At 39.8% G+C, this 17,321-nt stretch overlaps 1 protein-coding gene across 4 annotated transcripts in view; it reads right to left on the reverse strand.

Annotated features, from left to right (window-relative positions):
• The window catches only part of JAK1 (Janus kinase 1), a 138,569-nt gene that overhangs the window by 97,165 nt on the left and 24,083 nt on the right, over positions 1-17,321 (reverse strand). The window contains exon 1 of one of the 4 annotated variants that reach the window (XM_060089910.1): positions 13,727-13,745. The exons of the other annotated variants lie outside the window; for them this stretch is intronic. The gene's annotated coding sequence lies outside the window, so the exon portion shown is untranslated. Of the gene's footprint in view, positions 1-13,726; positions 13,746-17,321 lie in introns of those variants that run through there. 4 annotated transcript variants of the gene reach the window in all.

The following is a 17,321-nucleotide window of genomic DNA, read 5'->3' on the forward strand; positions in this document are numbered from 1 at the left end:
TTAATGTGTGGATGGGCATTGCTGCTATGAGGACAGGTATCACCCTGCAAAGTACCATTTTCTGTATCTGGTCAACTCTGATTTATCAGTCAACCAAACATCTGTTAAGCACCCACAATGAGCAAATCTGTATGTCCTCTGTACAGTGCAAAACTATAATAAAGTCACTGTATTTGGCTGGAAGATAATAGGCAGAATCAGGATTAGAGTATATGGTTGGGCAGGTTGTGCACTGCCAAGAGCACCCAGCTGAGGTGAGGAAGTGATGGTTGAAATCCTGCCTGCCTTCTACTAGCCAGGCCACACCCCCCAGTGCAGGACTGCCCCACCCAGAAAGGCACTGTTTTCTCATTCCCACAAACACAACATATAGATCAGTAGCAGCCCAGAGGAGGGGAAGTCTTATTTCTCAAGATTGGGTCTCTGTATCATGGGATTTTAAGGGCACGAAAGACACTGACTATCAAGAACATCTGCCCACCCTCCCGCATCCCTGGAACAGCCACTTGGGGGAAAAAGCATTCTATTCCATGAGATGCTTATGATAATACAAAAACAGGGAGAAGGAGCCAGTCAGCTCACTCCCACCTTTAACTCAGACTAGTTTATCAGATTAGCTACTCTCACTTGTCAGAGCAGAGATGCCTGAAAGTAGAGTTCTGAAAAGATTCCATTTTCATGCAGCAAAAGGTGGTGAGAAAGAGTCAGAACAAGGACTACGGCCAGGAAACGCAAGCTCAGTCTGTGGACCCCAAACTTCATACACTTCACCCTCGTACCTGAAGCTACCACCTCTCATGGTATCTGGTGTGAGTCAGTGCACAGGAATGCATTCATGTGCCTACACACATGCACACAAAACTGGAGGAGGCGGCCACTTATATCTCCCTGCTTCTGACCCCTCAGGGAGTGCCAACTGTTCAGCAGAGAAAACAGCACAGAGAAAGAAGCATAAAGAGACCCAAGCAATCCCTCTTCTCAGCTTTCCAGTAACTTGCAGAGTGACCTTTGGAGAGTCACCTCCTCTCTCTAGGAAGGACTCAATTTCATCATTTGTAGAATAAGTGAAGCTGTAATATGTAACAGATAAGGATTTTCAAGTTCTGTTCTAAGGAACCAAAAGGTTCTGCGTGCTATATTACTGAGGAAAAAAATGTATTCAGATTTCATTTTTAAGATATATTTGAACAATTTTTGAAATTATAATAAACCCCCACAAATTCAAATTTTATAGCAAATTTTTTTTTTTTTTTTTTTTTTCTTTTTGCGGTATGCTGGCCTCTCACTGTTGTGGCCTCTCCCGTTGCGGAGCACAGGCTCCGGACGCGCAGGCCCAGCGGCCATGGCTCACGGGCCCAGCCGCTCCGCGGCATATGGGATCCTCCCAGACCGGGGCACAAACCAGTATCCCCTGCATCGGCAGGCGGACTCTCAACCACTGCGCCACCAGGGAGGCCCAAATTTTATAGCAAATTTTAACCCACTGAAGATTACCAATGAATTCATATTCTCTTTCTGCAGACCTCAGAATAAATATTTTTTTAATTCTGAGCTTATATTTGAACAGTTTATAAATATGTCATTGATTCTGAAGGAAGCTGGAACTCTTTTTAAAATTCAGGCTTATACTTGCCTGCCCTCTTAAAATTGCTCAAGCAAGTATACTACTAAGCACACTTGCAGCATGCTCAATTAATTGCCAGGCAAATCTCAGGTACATCTTCTGGGACCATACTCTAATCACAAGGGAATAGTCAGTTATACCGTAACAAACGAATCCCTAACAGGTTGCACTAGGATCTGTCCTGCTCTGTGCCACAGAGAATGAAAGCATTTGTAAAATACTGTGATTCTACCTTGTGATGAAAGTTCCCTCTATTCTTCTTTCAGGCTTCTGGGTCAATTTAATTAATTGAAGAGTATCCAGAAACTATAAGTTAGTAGTAAACTACCTGCAATTATTTATCCACACAAATCAGATTTTTACATACTGCAACCAAAACTAAATTCAGAAGTAAACAGGGTAGTAAAACTGGCAGATGATGGAGACTGCCACTCTGAACCCAACTCAAAACTCAGTGCTCATGAAATCACCTTCACTGTTCTCTTGTCTTTATCGTAAGTCAATGATACTTATAAGTTATATTACAAGTCTGAATTCATAAAACTAATCTCTTTAGTACATTGAGGTTCCATGTGGGATTGGATTTGAAATGGGTTCCTTGACTTCCAAGGAGTCAAAATCTACTGTACCAGATACCCTTGAAGTCTTTGTCAAGCTCTAATATTCATGGAGGAAGGCAATTTCTAATTAGGTCTGTATTACCTGCCCACCCCACTCTCCCCCACACCCGAAGACTGCAGCTCCCAGGGGAAGGAGGGCCTAAGCAAAAGTACTCCCTTTCTGTTCCCCTATCTGTCAACAGTAAGGTTCTGTACACCTGGGGCAGCTGTCAGCTGTCTACCTTGGCTGCCAGTCATCTGAGTCCCCGTTCCCAACCACAGGGTAAAAGCGATCCAGCCCACCCTAACCATGGCATTGGGGCACTAGCTATTTGGCCCAAGACTGACTGCTAGTGCCCTGGGGAATGACGCTCTGGGAGTTCAGGCCATCATTCAGAGGGGGCCCTCAAACTTTAACATTAATGTGAAAAGGGCACCTCTTCTGTGTAGGAGCTACTCCCCTGGCACCTCAATCTCCCATTTCTGCCTATCAAAAATCTGTTCTCTGCACTGCTGTAGGGAATGGCAGAGAGTTACAAACTATCTGAAGGCAATCTGGTAATGGAATAAAAGACCTAAAAAACAGGAACCATGTGACTCCCAGAAATATATCCTAAGAAAACATAATGTATGCACACAGAAATTTAGCTATAAGGCTAAATCAAGATGTTGTTTATAAAAGCAGAAAATTGAAAGAAACCTTAATGTACAAAAAAAAAAAAAAAAGGATAATGGTTAAAAAAACAGGGATATCCAAACAAGAGACTATCAATACTATCACTTGTGCATCCAACAAGCATGTAGTAAGTATCTATTGTGTGCCAGGCATGGTGCTACGTGCCAGTTTTGCTGCTGGTGCTTTTCTTAACTTTTTTTTTGCCTTTTTTCTTTTTCTTTTTATTGTAATAAAAGCACATAAATTTACCCTCTTAACAATTACTAAGTGTACATTACAGTTCTGTTAACTAAGTGTACATTACTGTTTTCATCTTGCAAGACTGAAATTCTATAACCATTGAACAACTCTCTATTTCCCCTGATTTCTAAAAACTTATTCTGAAATAATTTTAGATTAACAGAAGACCTGCAAGGACAGTACAAAGAGTTCTCATGTGCCTTTGTTCAACTTCTCCTAATACTAACACTATGGCATTTTTTAAACTGGCAAAATGGAATAATCATTGATTGTGTCGTCGAATAATCCCAAGGGCCCAACAATGTGCCAGGCAGTAAGTAGCTCTGGCTGGTGCCTCTGCCTACACATCTCTGTTCCCCACTGATTTCTGACTCTGCACTGCCCTCTCCCCTGCACCACTCTCCAAGGGCAAGGGAAGGAAATTAAGAAAAAAAACTACACTAACTAAAGTTTCTTCCTCCCAGTAAGAATTCTTAAGCCACTGCCAATGGAGCCTAAAGTCATAGAAAGTTGTTTTCTAAATGAGTACAGAACCTCAGAGAAATCTCAGATAAGAAAGAATATTAATGAGGAAAATAAATAAATATAAGCAAACACTTCATCAGTGTTAGCTATATATACAGGAACCATGCCAAACCTTTTACCTGTAAGGTGGGTAACATTATTATCCCCATTTTACAGATGAGTAAACCCAGGTGCAAAGAAGTTCAATTTTACTGAAAGTTCCGCAGCCAGTAAAAACACTTCCCTTGTCTGGGAAGAGAACACAGGGCTCCCACCCTGTGCTTTGAACGTCTAAATTCCTAGATTCTTGGACTCAAGAAGCTGTTTTAAATAACAATGGCCACCATCCAGACATCAAATCTGGCCAATCTCCAGCTCAGCAAAACTACTGGCAAGTACAACATTTTTCAGCCCCTGAGTAATCTTTCTAGAAGAGCGATGTATCCCTCTCTTGCACGTTTCCAGGGGAAGTAAAGAAACTTCTGAGGGACTTGCACAACACCTCCTAAAAGCAGGATCCCAGAAGGCCTTTCACATGTGCTTTCACGATGACCCGGGTCATCACCCACCTCCCACCTGCACCCTCCCCTCATGATCCACTAAGGCAACATGCTGATTGATGCTCACTCTTCAATAAAAATTCAAAGGACACACTGGACAGACACCCTTCCTTCTCGTGCTGCTCTATCACAGTGACTCTCCACAAAATTATGGTGCCAGAATTCACTTCAAAGTATCCTCATGTCTCTGACAACCCAGTAGGATGGAGAGTATAAAAAGAGAACAGTGTATTTCTGGTACCACAAAACCAAACTATTTGCTTCACCAAACATGCTGCTCCAAGTTAAAGTTTTTGCTTTCAAAGAATCCTTGGTTTGCCTTTAGACTCACTGTTTCATACTGAAGTGACTAACTTTGAATCATTCAAATCCGTTCTTTAGGATTTTGGGGCAATACAGACTGTACAATTACTATATAAATATGGATACTCTCCAGTAATACAAACACACTAACAAGACAAAGCGAAGGGCCTAACTCAGGTCCACCTTTGAAACTGGGGAACTGGAAGAAAGTGACCCAGACACTATTAGGAATCCTAAACAAGAGGAAAGAAAAACACTGACCAAAACCCAGGAAGGACAGAGTATCTTAGGAAGCCAGAAAACCTATGGAGAAATGGGAAAGGACCAAAAGCAGCCTCTGTTCCTGGTCACCAATTGAGATCAGTGAGGAAGGGTTTCAGTGGGGTCTGAAGAGGCATCGCTCAAATGCCCTGCAGTCTGGTCCTTGCTCAATAAATGGCACAAAGGCACAACATATGATGCTGTTTTGAGAAGGGGAGAGCAAAGGGTGGGGGCAGCCACAAGCAGGGGAACCAGGCAGTAAAGAACTAGGTTTTCTCATTGGCGGTACCTGGCGTCATTGCAAACAGAAGTTGCAGTGACTCATGAAGATGAATTCATAGAATAAAGAAAAAACAGTAAAGGGATAGCTTGGCATTCCAGTTACAAAACAAGAGGGGTACGGACCTTGGGTCATGGATCCCCAAAGTGCCCCCTCAACCCTGACTGTTCCTAACGCTCTGTCCTCCTGAGATTTTTCTGAGAGCAGTTCCCATCAGAACTGAAGAATTCTGGTTCATTCTCTAAAAGTCCAGTTCAAATGCCTCCTCTTCCTGTGAAGTCCTCCAGAGTCACTCTCTTCTCTGTGCCCCCATAGTATTCCGTTAAACATGTTAATTACAACCTTAGCTTGCTTTTTGCGTGTGAATATCACCCACCACACTATAACTAGGGGCTGAGGCTGTGTTTATTCATTCTTATTTCTCACAGTCAGTGCTTAGAACACAGTAGGCACTCAGTAGACGAATGACTGACACAAGCAGGACCATCCAGAGACTCCAGGGCCATAGCAGTTTGCAGGAAGAGTCATGATCAACTTATGAAAACCACCTTGAAGACCAATCAGATCCTAGCCATGGGGATACACACCTCTCCCTTATTCCAAAACAGGATTGAGGGAGCTTCTTCTCCCTTGATTGCCCTCTAGAAATGGGAATGAGAATGCACATGCAGCTGACATCTTGGGGGAGGACACCACCAAACAAATTAAACTAGTTTTCAATCTCATAACCACTGTGACCAATCTAAAACACCAAACTTGGAAGGTGTTGAAAAATACCTTAAAAGTACTTACAAAACATATTTCTAACCTTTTCCTTCCTCTGTTCATCAGAGGATGAAACAAGGAAGACCGATCATAGTCCATTTTAAATCAAGTCTCCAACAACAGGTGTCTCCCTCCTACTCAGTCTGAATGGGAAGTCATCTGGGTCCCTGGCAGTCACTTGCTGCTTGTCCAGCCTTTCCCGCTATGACAGAATACTTGAGACGTTGATGACAGAACAGCCTACAACCACAATGTCTCATCTCTAATGCTAAGGGAGAAAAAAAGGTAAAGTCCCCGGAAAACCACTGTATGAGCCTTTACAATTTTATTCAATAGACGTCAGAACCATAACTGGTATACAAATAAATCAGGGAAGGCTGGAGTGTGACTAGATAGGATCCAGTAGGACCATCCCAGAACAGATCTAATAGAATAGGTGTGTGTCTCAACACCTAGGACAGCCGCCCCAGAAGAAGATGGTCCAAGGACACACCCTTCCCCTCCCCACTTCACACAGCTCCCATGGGGCCTAATCTCCTAGCCCCAAGCCTTGCTCCACCAATATCAATACCAGATACGGCAAACAAGACGCCAATGAACAATTCCTAAATTAAACTCCCTCGCAGCTGAGTCACTTCTTTTCCTTCCATGTCTAAGATCAAAGACATTAAGCAACACAGAGGAGAGGCAGGGGTTTATTAGAGAACTACAGGATTTCAAGCCTGGAATGGACTCTACCAAACAAACATTAGCCCTCCTCTCCCAAGGCGATAATCATCTATACTTTCATTATTAGGGCCAACAAGTCTCTACCCTTACCCTCAACTCCAGAGGCCTAAAGACTGCAAAAGTATCCTTGTTAAGTCTCAAAAACTCTTGTACTGTAGAAGACTTAATTCATTTTTAGGGGAAAATTAAGTTCTTTTTTCCCATGAAGTCAAAAAGAGGCACCTATGTACTTGCCCATCAGCTGCCCAGACACCCAGGACTTTCACAAGTATGTCTGGGGAGGTGGAGTCAAATAGAAGTGCTGAGAAGCAGTACAGCTTCATGACTAGACTGCCTGGGTATGAACCCAGATCCACTACTCACTAGCGGTGATCTTAAAAGCAGGGAAAATACTAGGACCTACCTCATGATTGTTAAGAAGATTAAGTTAGTTAATCTTACAAACAGTAAATGCTGTATTTCCTCTATAAATAAGGAGGTCGAGACAATGTGTTCCCTGGAAACATGTTATTCCACAACTGTAAGCATTTTCAGTGTGACAGCACAAAACATTAGGTTTACCTGTATAAAACCTCCAACATTGGACTTTTTTTTTTAAACCTACAAGAATGGCAATTTCATACGGTTAAATCAAATAGGTATGAATAAGAACATAAAGCCATGCATTTTTAACTCATCCTGAGTGCCTGAAGCAGCTCAGGCCTTTTATAGAAAATCCTTCAAATGACTGTTTTTAAAAAAAACTGGGGGGAGGGGGGTAATCAAATACCTGTGTGCGGCTGATCCTCCCCACCCAGTTTGGTCTGCGGGACCTCGTGAAGGTTGAGCAACCTCGGCTATTTGGGGAGCTGACTGGCTGCCAAGCTGGCTTCCAGCCATCACCTGTTACTTTGACAATTGTAGCTCCAGAACTACTAGTACTATTTGCAAAACCCCAAGCACTTACAGGAAGCTTAAAGGCTCAAGAGGTTCAAGTTGGAGTGACCAGAGAACTCCACAGCATTTTTCTCCTGCTAATGGTGCTTCTGGCTTCCAGGGAACCACTTCATGTTTCTGACACAGACACAGCTGTGACCACAGCCATCTGGATTTCAGCCATTATTCTCATTGTGCCTGAGGTTATTCAGAAAACTAGTTCACAAGTTTCAGAGACCCAACACTGAGTGTCTTTCATCTCAGAAAGTTTCTCCGTAAGTCTAAAATCTTTAAAAATTAAAGAGAAAAGCACATCACTTATGTTAAAGTTCAACTAAACAACACAGGCTCTGTACTAAATTTGCAACTTCCTGCCAATCTATAATTATTTCAAAATTTTAAAAAAATTAAGTTCAATTATACAAAGACATGGAAATGGCCCTTTAGTAAAGAACAACTTTAATCAAAAATTTTAGATGCACTGTGTGATTTTATGCCTGTTTTTCCATTAATAACAGAAAGGCTCTTTTCAACTATTGGCCCAGTCACTAATAATGGGATAGGAGCACAATCTCTCTGGCCTATACACTAAGCCTAGTTAGAAAAAATTATCCAGAAGCACTTGTACACGTCTGAACCCTTGATTCCATGTTATTACATGAACTAAGTGAAGCTTGGACCAAGATCATCAATCAGCCTTATATGAAGGCGCACAGATGTTCTGATTAGTTTGGGCTTAATGGCCATGTTCCAGCCTGATTTTACTGCTCTACTTCCCTCAACACCAAAACCATTTATAAAGCCCAAAACAGTATTAGCTCTAAATGAAATCAGTAAGTAAATTCTTTCTCAACCCAGACCACGTACTTGCATGTTTCTCAGCTAAAATTAAGAGTTCACTGCAAGAGAAACTGAAAAACTAACACTTCCTCATGGAGTCTCTCTTCATACTATTTTATGTCTACACAAGGATGTGATGGGGCAGAAGTAGATGGCAGGACTATACTATCTCAGGACATCCTTCCTAGCACTCCAGAACAGAATCATGGGCACTTGCCCTCCCCTGGCATTCTTACTTAATGTTATAATGAACTGAATATTTATTTAATAATTAAATTAATTGAACTAAGCTGAAGATCCAGTCAGCATTCTTTTCATAGGGACTCTGTTGGCTCACATGTGTTTAGATCACTATCTGAAAGGTGATAACATATTTTGCCCTAAAGATATCCTTGTTCCATGGCTCACTGTTCTGGCTGCCATGGACCCTCTTTTCTAGAGGCACGAGGATGCCAGATGATTCTGTGAGCAATAGCTCTCTGCGTGAACGTATACATATATGAGCACCACACACACCTCTAAGAGTGACCATGAAGGTGGGCACAGCAAATGGTAGCTAATTGCTCATTACACAGGAAAAGGGAATAAATACAAACATCTAGCCCACCCCAATTTTACCCCAAGTTCACAAGAGCTTCACAGTTTGCAGAAGTTTGGAGTCACTAGTTCAGAGCTAACATATAGCATGGTTCACGGGTAAAAGCATGAGCTTTGCAGTCAGACAAGAGTTACTCATATTTAAAATTTTAAAGTTACTTAATTCCTCCAAATCTTGGTTTCCTCATCTTTAACTGGGAATAGTTCCATCCAACTCACATGGTTGGGCACATAGTAGATGTGTAATCTATAAGGTCAAGGTCAAGGATATAATCCCCAAACAAGGCTTAAAACAAGGTGGTGGTGTGATGAATTGGGAGATTGAGATTGACTTATATACACTAATATGTATAAAATGGATAACTAACAAGAACCTGCTGTATAAAAAAGTAAATAAAATAAAATTCAAAAATTCAAAAAAAAAAATAACAAAACAAAAACACCTCACAGAAAATCACATGGTTTCAATTTGTACTGTGAAACTCAGATGTATTATACCACTAGTGTATGCATGCCACACAAGTCAATAAAAGGGGGTCAGGAAATAAAAAGAAAACAACTTAGACTATGTGTCTCACTACTGGGTGGCTTTATGCTTTAATGGTGCTAAGCTGCATTGTTTTGGAACACACATAAAATATGAGTTCAACAAAAAGAAATGCTGCAGAAATTTCACACAAATATTCATGAACATTACATATTGCCAGGCCTTTTCACTTAGTTGTGTATAAAGTAAGAATGACTAGATGCCAAGAAATCTGGAAATTCTATGAGAAGAGGCCCTAGAGGCACCCTGATGGCTTCAAGAAGTGAAAATAGGGAAAGTGACAGAAAAACTATAGAAAACACAGCAAGAATTCTAGTCCAAAGCTAGTTAGTATGAAACAAATACACTGTGTGTGTTGTATATATACATAATTCAATAGACCCTGGAAGACATCCCTATCACAATAATACTTTAGGGAAGATCTATCTTATATCAAGCTTTTCAATCTCAACTTCTTAAAAAATTAGGAAAGTGAGGTTAAGAGGGATTTACTGTTCCAAGGCAACAGAGTCAATAATTGATAAAAATTAAATTTAAACCCAGGGCTTTGTACTTGAAAACATGCTACGAGCACAGTACTTAGCATAAGTTATGTTCATAACTGAACCTGATTAATAAAGAAAAATAAATTGTATTCAGTTAACTCAGTGCAAAGGAATACAGCAAATACATTTTCAAACTTTCTCATCAAAGTATTAAAGTTTTTTAAATATGGTGATTATAATAAATTCTCACTCATCTGGAAAACTTGGTTATCCCAAAATGATTCATCCTTAAGAGTTCAAAAGAGTCAAGGATTTATTGTAACTTGTATCCATATTTGAAAAAAAAATCATTCCTTAACTCTATGGAAACATTTTTTATTTCTTAACATCTTTATTGGAGTATAATTGCTTTACAATGGTGTGTTAGCTATACATATACATATATGCCATATCTCCTCCCTCCCACCCTCCCTATCCCACCCTCCAGGTGGTCACAAAGCACGGAGCTGATCTCCCTGTGCTATGTGGCTGCTTCCCACTAGCTATCAATTTTGCATTTGGTAGTGTATACATGTCCATGCCACTCTTTCACTTTGTCCCAGCTTACCCTTCCCCCTCCCCATGTCCTCAAGTCCATTCTCTAGTAGGTCTGTGTCTTTATCCCCGTTCTGCCCCTAGGTTCTTCAGAACCTTTTTTTTTTTTTTTTTTTAGATTCCATATATATGTGTTAGCATACGGTATTTGTTTTTCTCTTTCTGACTTATGACTTACTTCACTCTATGACAGACTCTAGGTCCATCCACCTCACTACAAAAAACTCAATTTCGTTTTTTTTATGGCTGAGGAATAAATATTCCATTGTATATATGTGCCACATCTTCTTCATCCAGTCATCTGTCGATGGACACTTAGGTTGCTTCCATGTCCTGGCTAATGTAAACAGAACTGCAGTGAACATTGTGGTACATGACTCTTTTTTGTTTTTTTGCGGTACGCAGGCCTCTCACTGTTGTGGCCTCTCTCGTTGTGGAGCACAGGCTCGGGACACGCAGGCCCAGCAGCCATGGCTCACAGGCCCAGCCGCTCCACGGCATGTGGGATCTTCCCGGACCGGGGCACGAACCCATGTCCCCTGCATCGGCAGGCGGACTCTCAACCACTGTGCCACCAGGGAAGCCCACATGACTCTTTTTGAATTAGGTTTTCTCAGGGTATATGCTCAGTAGTGGGATTGCTGGGTCATATGACAGCTCTATTTTTAGTTTTTTAAGGAACCTCCATACTGTTCTCCATAGTGGCTGTATCAATTTACATTCCTACCAACAGTGCAAGAGGGTTCCCTTTTCTCCACACCCTCTCCAGCATTTATCATTTGGAGATCTTTTGATGATGGCCACTCTGGTGTGAGGTAATACCTCACTGTAGTTTTGAGCTGCATTTCTCTAATGATTAGTGACACTGAGCATCTTTTCATGTGTTTGTTGGCAATCTGTATATCTTCTTTGCAGAAATGTCTATTTAGGTCTTCTGCCCATTTTTGGATTGGGTTGTTTGTTTTTTTGAGATTGAGCTACATGAGCTGCTTGTAAATTCTGGAGTTTAATCCTTTGTCAGTTGCTTCATTTGTAAATATTTTCTCCCATTCTGAGGGTTGTCTTTTCGTTTTGTTTATGGTTTCCTTTGCTGTGCAAAAGCTTTTACGTTTCATTAGGTCCCATTTGTTTATTTTTGTTTTTATTTCCCTTTCTCTAGAAGGTGGGTCAAAAAGGATCTTGCTATGATTTATGTCATAGAGTGTTCTGCCTATGTTTTCCTCTAAGAGTTTTATAGTGTCTAGCCTTACATTTAGGTCTTTAATCCATTTTGAGTTTATTTTTGTGTATGCTGTTAGGGAGTGTTCTAATTTCATTCTTTTACATGTAGCTGTCCAGTTTTCCCAGCACCACTTACTGAAGTGGCTGTCTTTTCTCCATTATATATTCTTGCCTCCTTTATCAAAAATAAGGTGACCATATGTGCATGGGTTCACCTCTGGGCTTTCTATCCTGTTCCACTGATCTATATTTCTGTTTCTGTGTCAGTACCATACTGTCTTGATTACTGTAGCTTTGTAGTATAGTCTGAAGTCAGACTATACTACAGGGAGCCTGATTCCTCCAGCTCCATACTTCTTTCTCAAGATTGCTTTGGCTATTCGGGGTCTTTTGTGTTTCCACACAAATTGTGAAATTTTTTGCTCTAGTTCTGTGAAAAATGCCATTGGTAGTTTGATAGGGACTGCACTGAATCTGTAGATTGCTTTGGGTATTATAGTCATTTTCACAATGTTGATTCTTCCAATCCAAAAACACGGTATATCTCTCCATCTCTTAGAGATTGTATCATCTCTAATTTCTTTCATCAGTGTCTTATCATTTTCTGCATACAGGTCTTTTGTCTCCTTAGGTAGGTTTATTCCTAGGTATTTTATTCTTTTTGTTGCAATGGTAAATGGGAGTGTTTCCTTAATTTCTCTTTCAGATTTTTCATCATTAGTGTATAGGAATGCAAGAGATTTCTGTGCATTAATTCTGTATCCTGCTACTCTACCATATTCATTGATTAGCTCTAGTAGTTTTCTGGTAGCATCTTTAGGATTCTCTATGTATAGTATCATATCTTCTGTAAACAGTGACAGCTTTCTTTTTCTTTTCTGATTTGGATTCCTTTTATTATTTCTTTTTCTTCTCTGATTGCTGTGGCTAAAACTTCCAAAACAGTGTTTAATAATAGTGGTGAGAGTGGGCAACCTTGTCTTGTTCCTGATCTTAGTGGAAATGGTTTCAGTTTTTCACCATTGAGGACGATGTTGGCTGTGGGTTTGTCATATATGGCCTTTATTACACTGAGAAAAGTTCCCTCTATGCCTAGTTTCTGGAGGGTTTTTACCATAAATGGGTGTTGAATTTTGCTGAAAGCTTTTTCTGCATCCACTGAGTTGATCATATGGTTTTTATTCAATTTGTTAGCATGGTGTATCACATTGACTGATTTGTGTATACTGAAGGATGCTGGCATTCCTGGGATAAACCCCACTTGATCATGGTGTATGATCCTTTTAATGTGCTGTTGGATTCTCTTTGCTAGTATTTTGTTGAGGATTTTTGCATCTATGTTCATCAGTGATATTGGCCTGAAGTTTTCTTTCTTTGTGACATCTTTGTCTGGTTACGGTATCAGGGTGATGGTGGCCTTGCAGAATAAGTTTGGGAGTGTTCCTCCCTCTGCTATATTTTGGAAGAGTTTGAGAAGGATAGGTGTTAGCTCTTCTCTAAATGTTTGACAGAATTCGCCTGTGAAGCCATCGGGTCCTGGGCTTTTGTTTGTTGGAAGATTTTTAATTACTGTCTCAATTTCAGTGCTTGTGATTGGTCTGTTTATGTTTTCTATTTCTTCCTGGTTCAGCCTTGGAAGGTTGCGCTTTTCTAAGAATTTGTCCATTTCTTCCAGGTTGTCCATTTTATTGGCATATAGTTGCTTATAGTAATCTCTCACGATCCTTTGTATTTCTGCAGTGTCAGTTGTTACTTCTCCTTTTTCATTTCTAATTCTATTGATTTGCGTCTTCTCCCTTTTTTTCTTGATGAGTCTGGCTAATGGTTTATCAATTTTGTTTATCTTCTCAAAGAACCAGCTTTTAGCTTTATTGATCTTTGCTACTTTTCCTTCATTTCTTTTTCATTTATTTCTGATGTAATCTTTGAAACATTTTTAAATACAGAACACAATGACATTACTGGAAATTCTTTCATTTGACTTACCTGAGGTTTATCTGCTTCATTGAGGCTTATCTTCTCATTACTCTCTTAATAATCAGACATGAAAGGTAAAAATGAAGATCATTTGGCTTGTATTTTAGAGACAAAAAAAAAATTAAGTAAACAGTTATTTCAAATTTCCCTTGGTTGGAATGTAAAAAAACTGGCCTCCTTTCCAAGAAATTGGTGCTGGAAAGAGGCCTCAGAGCTGTGATATTACATTCAAGCTCCTACAAATGCACTTCATTTTACAGATGAAGAAACCAAAGCTCAGAGGCATGAAATAACTTACCTATGGTCTCAAAGTCAGTGACTATCAAATCCCCAATATGAATCCATGTACCTGACTCTGTAAGTTTATTGGCAATGTCTGAATCTAAAGACCAAATGAAGAGCTGTGTCTCATCAGTGCCCCCCTCCACACACACCCTCATCCCCCACGATTTCTGGGCAAATCTCCAGGTGAAGCAGGGAAGATGGAGAACATATGGTATATGGACCAGTGGAAACTCAATCAACTGAAGTCCAATCAGCCTAGAGCCACTATATCAGCATGGTGTCTTTTACTGGAAACAGGTTGCTAACAAATATGAGAATGATCCAGAATTAGACAAAATCCAAAAAGAGAGAAATTACTCCTGGATGAACAGAATAACTATATGCAAATAAACTACCAAACTAGAAGAAAAGATTAAAATGTTTTATGAAGAACATCTGAATAATAAAATTTGATATATCTTAGAGGGAAGCAGATTATTTGGGTATAAGAGATAAAGAGGACAGTGGACCCAGACTTTCATGGGGAAAGAAGACATGTTAACACCTCCTGCAGGAACTTATCACTGCTTCACACTGTGTCTGCTAGAGAACCAGCATGGACCACCTTGATGCTCAAGGAGAGTACATGAAATTTTTGGCACAGGCAGCACCGTGGTGCTCTCTAGAGACCAATACGCTACTTGTAAAGGTCCTAAACATAGCTGAGCAGAAAATTAAGTATTGACTATTGTTTACTTTTTGCATTTTTATTGTAGACTCAAAGCTAGATTATCTTTCCTTTGCAAGATTATTTCATAAGAATGTTTTTCAGTAAAAGGAACAAAACTGATGTTTACATGGAAGGAACTGTGAAAATGTAGACAAATCACATTCATCTTCTTTTTTTTTTTTTTTTTTTTTTCTTTTTGCGGTATGCGGGCCTCTCACTGCTGTGGCCTCTCCCGTTGCGGAGCACAGGCTCCGGACGCGCAGGCCCAGCGGCCATGGCTCACGGGCCCAGCCGCTCCGCGGCATATGGGATCCTCCCAGACCGGGGCACGAACCCGTATCCCCTGCATCGGCAGGCGGACTCTCAACCACTGCGCCACCAGGGAGGCCCCATCTTCTTTAATTAATCAAGAATAGTGGTTCAGTAACTCTTCATTTGCACACACATTCAACTGTAACCCAAATGAAAGTTTCACTTCCCAAAATGCAACCACTCAGCATGCTCTATGTGAATATGATTCTTAGACCTTAAGCCAGATATCAGTCAATGCCATGCCTGCCTTAGAATGAGTAATAGTAGATAACATACTTAACCAAATATAATACATTTTTTCTCCCAAAATTTTATCTTGGGGTTGGAGCAAATGGGAGAAGAATGTATCATGGAGCCTATACAGTTGCTTATACCACTTTCGTGTTCAAAGTAAAGTAACTGTCTTAATTTTTTAAAAAAGAAAGAAAAAGACCAAATGAATACCATAATGTGAAAAGCGTAGCATTACATTTGCTTTCTATGTTTAATCATTAAGGAAATTAACTACTGTATTTAATTCCTATCAAGATACAAAAAAATTTTTTTTTATTTCAGTGATAGGGTTCTATTTGCTCCCATTAGGGAAATTACTCAAATGCCAGAGAAGCTCTTTTGTTGGTTTTTCTAATACGCCCCAAACACAAAATGTAACCTTTTATTATGTTGTGTTACTAGTTTAAGTGTGGCTCTAGAGCCTCAGGAATACCTGGCCCCATCCTAATTAGTAGTATTATAAACACTTATTCTCTATACAGAACTTCATGATTTATATCCATTATCTCATCAGATCCTCATTAACAACTCTGGTTGAAGGTCAGTTCTGACTTCACAGAAGAAATCGAGTCAAAGAGAGGGTTAAGCTACCTCCTTAATATCACCCTGGCACCAACGGCCTGAAAACAGTCCAGAGCTCTAACGTCCTTTTAATAGAGTTTTAGTATAAATTTTCAAGCATGCTTAAGAAAACAGAACAATTTTTAAAGACATAGATTTCAAGTCAGTGGGAAGAATGATAATTTTTTTTGTGGTGAGACAACTGGATAGCCAGTTAGAAAAAATATTAAGAAAGCTAGCATTCATCTTACACCACATACTAAAATGTGTTCCGTCATTTAAAAATATCAAATATACCTAAAAGTAAGTCTAAATAGAGATAAATGTTTATATAATTAGGGACGTCAAAAGGTCTCTCCAACATGACATCAAAAGTAAAAACCTTGGGGTTTCCCTGGTGGCACAGTGGTTAAGAATCTGCCTGCCAATGCAGGGGACACGGGTTCGACGCCTGGTCCAGGAGGATCCCACATGCCATGGAGCAACTGAGCCCGTGTGCCACAACTACTGAGCCTGCGCTCTGGAGCCCGTGAGCCACAACTACTGAGCCCACAAGCCACAACTACTGAAGCCCATGTGCCTAGAGCCCATGCTCCGCAACAGGAGAGGCCACCGCAATGAGAGGCCCGCGCACCACAATGAAGAGTAGCCCCCACTCGCCACAGCTGGAGAAAGCCCGCATGCAGCAGTGAAGAAACAAGACAGCCTAAAATAAATAAATTAAATAAATAAATTGTTTTAAAAAAAGAAATGTTTGATAGGTTTGAGTACATGAAAATATAAAACTTCTGTATCAAAAGACCCTAAATATATAAGCAAACAACCTGAAGAAAAATATTTGTACCATGTATCACAAAAAGTTAATATTCTTAACATACAGCTTTAAAAAAAGAAAAAAGAAAAACACAAACACACCAATAATAAAATGGACAAAGGGCTTGACAAGGCAATCCACAAAGAAAACATGAGTTCTCAACATGAAAAACAAAGTTTAAATATACTAATAACCAAATATCTATGAAGTAAAATAGAGATTTACCAGTTTTTTACAAATAGACTGGCAAATTTTTTTAAATTATAATATCCACAAATTGATTAAATGTGACAAAGCAAGTACTCTCATTTAGAAATATAAACAGCATGTGAGTTCTGCAGAGCAATCTGTAAATGTCCTTTGACCCAGAAGTTCTTTCTACTTCTAGCAACTTATTCTAAGCAAATAACGATGAGATACAAGATTTAGCTACAAGGATCTTCATCACAAAGTTGTTTAAAATGACTAACAAAACAATCTTAAATATTCATCCAGGAACACAGAATCACGGTGAAGCCATCTAACAGAATTCCACACTGAAAAAAATAATAACATATATATATATATGTAATTATGTATATATATATACATGTGTATATATATGTATAATTATTGGAAGACGGAACAATATTCATGATTCACTAATAAAC

This window comes from Mesoplodon densirostris, chromosome 2 (assembly GCF_025265405.1).
Source record: "Mesoplodon densirostris isolate mMesDen1 chromosome 2, mMesDen1 primary haplotype, whole genome shotgun sequence".
Taxonomy (NCBI): Eukaryota; Metazoa; Chordata; class Mammalia; order Artiodactyla; family Ziphiidae; genus Mesoplodon; species Mesoplodon densirostris.